The sequence below is a fragment of the Gossypium arboreum genome, chromosome 1 (genome assembly GCF_025698485.1).
Source record: "Gossypium arboreum isolate Shixiya-1 chromosome 1, ASM2569848v2, whole genome shotgun sequence".
NCBI classification, from domain to species: domain Eukaryota; kingdom Viridiplantae; phylum Streptophyta; class Magnoliopsida; order Malvales; family Malvaceae; genus Gossypium; species Gossypium arboreum.
The window spans coordinates 21178252-21181800 of NC_069070.1; the positions used below are offsets into that span (position 1 = coordinate 21178252).

The window sequence follows — 3549 nt, forward strand, 5'->3', positions numbered from 1 at the left end:
AAGAAACCAGTCGGGACCATTACTTTTTGACGAAAAAATGATCGTACAGTTCGTAGAAATCAAAGAGACATAAGGCAGCTTAAGATACATGGAGAACGAGCAAAAAGATGATACTCAACCCCCAACAGAAGAGATGGCTGAAAACCAAGACAATCAGCTACCTCCTGCAATTGCGGCTAATCAAAATCCTGCTCCACGTACTATGTATGATTATGCTAAACCTTCTCTAACAGGAACTGAATCTAGCATAGTTAGACCTACTGTAGCTGCAAATACTTTTGAATTAAAACCTAACACTATTTAGATGATACTGCAGTTTGTTCAGTTTGATGGTTTGCAAGATGAAGATCTCAATGCTCACTTAGCAAATTTCCTGAAATTTTACGATACATTCAAAATCAATGGCGTCTCTAATGATGCCATTCGTCTTCGGTTATTCCCTTTTTCATTGAGGAATAAACCTAAACAGTGGTTGAACTCGTTACCACGAGGGTCAATTACTACTTGGGAACAAATGACCGAGAAATTTTTACTAAAATATTTCCGTTGGCTAAAACGGCTAAATTACATAATGATATCTCTTCTTTTGTGCAGATGGATTTAGAAACACTTTACGATGCATGGGAGAGATACAAGGACTTACTGAGAAGGTGCCCTCAACATGGGTTACCACTTTGGCTGTAAGTACAAACATTTCACAATGGTCTGAATCCCTCGACTCGACAAATGGTTGACGCAGCTGCTGGCGGAACCATCAACAATAAAACACCGGAAGATGCCTATGAGTTTATAGAGGAGATGTCACTGAATAACTATCAGTGGCAAGTCATGAGGACTAAGCCAACAAAAATAGCCGGCATTTTTAACGTCGACCCAGTTACTATACTGTCAAATCAGGTAGAACTTCTCAATAAAAAAGATTGATGGTTTTCTTAGTTCTATGCAGGTACATCCAGTAATGAGGTGTGACTTAAGTGGAAGAGGTGTGCATACAGAATATCAATCCTTCAATCCCACAACCGAAGAGGAATAAGGCAACTATATGGGTAACAATAACTTCAGATCTCAAAATAACCCATACTGTAATATTTATAATACAGGTTGGAGGAACCACCCAAATTTCTCCTGAGGTGGTCAAGGAAATAAGAAGCCACAAAATCCTCAAGGTTTTCAACAACCACCTTACCAACAACACTTAAAAATAAACAAGTGTCGATTCCAGGACTCGAAACTCAGATAAGCCAGCTTTCCAAACTAATCTCGGAAAGACCACCAGGAAATTTACTTAGTAATACCAAATCAAAAGAACATGTCAAAGAAGTTACACTAAGAAGTGGGAAAGTGTTAGCGGAATCTGAAAAGAAGTTAGCACAAGAAGTCGTGGAAAGCAAAAAGAGGGAAGAAAAACCCAAAAATAGTGACAAACTAGTGCCGGAGGAATATACACCACCGGTTCCATATCTAGCAAAATTAAAAAAAGATCGCATTGATGCACAATCCGGTAAGTTTCTGGAACTTTTTAAGCAATTACATATCAACTTACCTTTTGTTGAAGCTATCTCGCAAATGCCTACATACGCAAAATTTTTTAAGGAGCTTCTAACAATAAAAGGAAGTTTGAGGACTTATCTACAGTAGAACTCAACGAGGAGTGCTCCGCGATACTCCAAAATAAGCTGCCAACCAAACTAAAAGATCCAGGAAGTTTTACTATCCCTTGCTTAATTGGTAATCTGAATATTGAAAAAGCACTAGCTGATTTAGGCGCTAGTATTACTTTGATGCCATATAAAATGTTCAAACAACTTGATCTTGGGGAACCTAAACCCACTAGGATGAATATTCAATTGGCCGATAGATCTGTTAAATATCCTAGGGGTATTATAGAAGACGTACTTGTAAAAGTAGATAAATTTATATTCCCTGTTGATTTTGTTGTACTTGACATGGATGAAGATGTGGAAGTACCTTTAATTTTAGGGCGCCCATTCCTAGCCACTGCTAGAGCTATGATTGACGTTGGTGACAGTAAATTGGTACTTAGAGTAGGTGACGAGGAGATGATCTTTAAAATTTACGATGCTATGAGATGATTCTCTAGGGAACAGGATGATTCATGTTATTTCATTGACTCTATTGATCATATTACTCAAGACTCTTTTCAGGAAATTGTACAAAAGGAGACGACAGAACCATATCCAGCTCAAGACGAGGAGATAGGTGAGGAACCTAATGACCCTCCGTCAAGACAAGTAGAATATGAGGGTATTAAGATAAACGATGAACTTAAGCAAAAGCCCTCTATTGAGGAGCCTCCCAAACTGGAACTTAAACAATTACCAAGCCATTTAGAATACGCATTCCTTGGAAATAATTCTACATTACCAGTTATTATTGCTTCTAATTTGCAACCCAAGGAGAAAGAGGAATTAATCCAAGTATTAAAAGAACATAAGAAGGCCATAGCATGGAAAATTTCTAACATTAAAGGAATCAGTCCTTCTTTTTGCACCCACAAAATTTTGATGGAAGATGAATACAAACCGTGTGTGCAAGCTCAAAGACGTTTGAACCCCAACATGAAGGAAGTTGTAAAAGCCGAGGTAATTAAACTTCTAGATGCTGGAATTATTTATCCTATTTCTGACAGTTCTTGGGTAAGTCCAGTGCAGGTTGTCCCCAAGAAAGGAGGCATGACGGTTGTGACCAACGAGAAGAATGAACTAATCCCAACAAGAACGGTTATAGGGTGGAGAGTTTGCATAGACTACAAGAATCTAAATGACGCCACAAGAAAAGATCACTTCCCCTTGCCATTCATTGACCAAATGTTAGAAATATTATCCAGACACATGTATTACTGCTTCCTAGACGGACTCTCTGGTTACTTCCAAATCCCAATAGCTCCTGAAGATCAAGAAAAGACGACATTCACATGCCCATATGGTACGTCCGCTTATCGTAGAATGCCTTTTGGATTATGTAATGCTCCTGCCACTTTTCAGCACTGTATGATAGCCATATTCGACGAACTCGTGGAAGATATCATGGAAGTCTTCATGGATGATTTTTCGATATTCGATAACTCTTTCCATCTCTGCCTTAAAAATTTAAAATGAGTTTTAATAAGATGCGAGGAAACAAACCTTATGCTTAACTGAGAGAAATGTCACTTCATGGTTCAAGAAGGTATTGTACTAGGGCATAAAATTTCTAGTAAAGGGATTGAGGTGGATAAATCTAAAATAGAAACAATCGAAAAATTACCACCCTCTAGTTCAGTTAAGGCTATTAGAAGCTTTTTAGGACATGCTGGTTTTTATAGAAGATTTATTAAGGATTTTTCTAAAATAGCTAAGCATTTGACTAAATTTCTAGAAAAAGATATACCTTTTAACTTCAATCAGGAATGTTTAGAAGCATTTAATACTTTAAAGGATAAATTAATTAATGCTCCAATTATAATTGCACCTGATTGGAACTTGCCATTTCAACTAATGTGCGATGCGAGTGATTTTGTAGTAGGTGCAGTATTGGGACAATAAAGAG

General features: G+C 37.6%; 1 non-coding gene across 1 annotated transcript; it reads right to left on the reverse strand.

Moving 5' to 3' along the window:
• Nucleotides 1-562: 562 nt before the first annotated feature.
• On the reverse strand, nucleotides 563-668 carry LOC128281986 (small nucleolar RNA R71). Its single transcript, XR_008272297.1, has one exon. It is a non-coding gene; the product is annotated as a small nucleolar RNA R71 (small nucleolar RNA).
• Nucleotides 669-3549: the final 2881 nt, after the last annotated feature.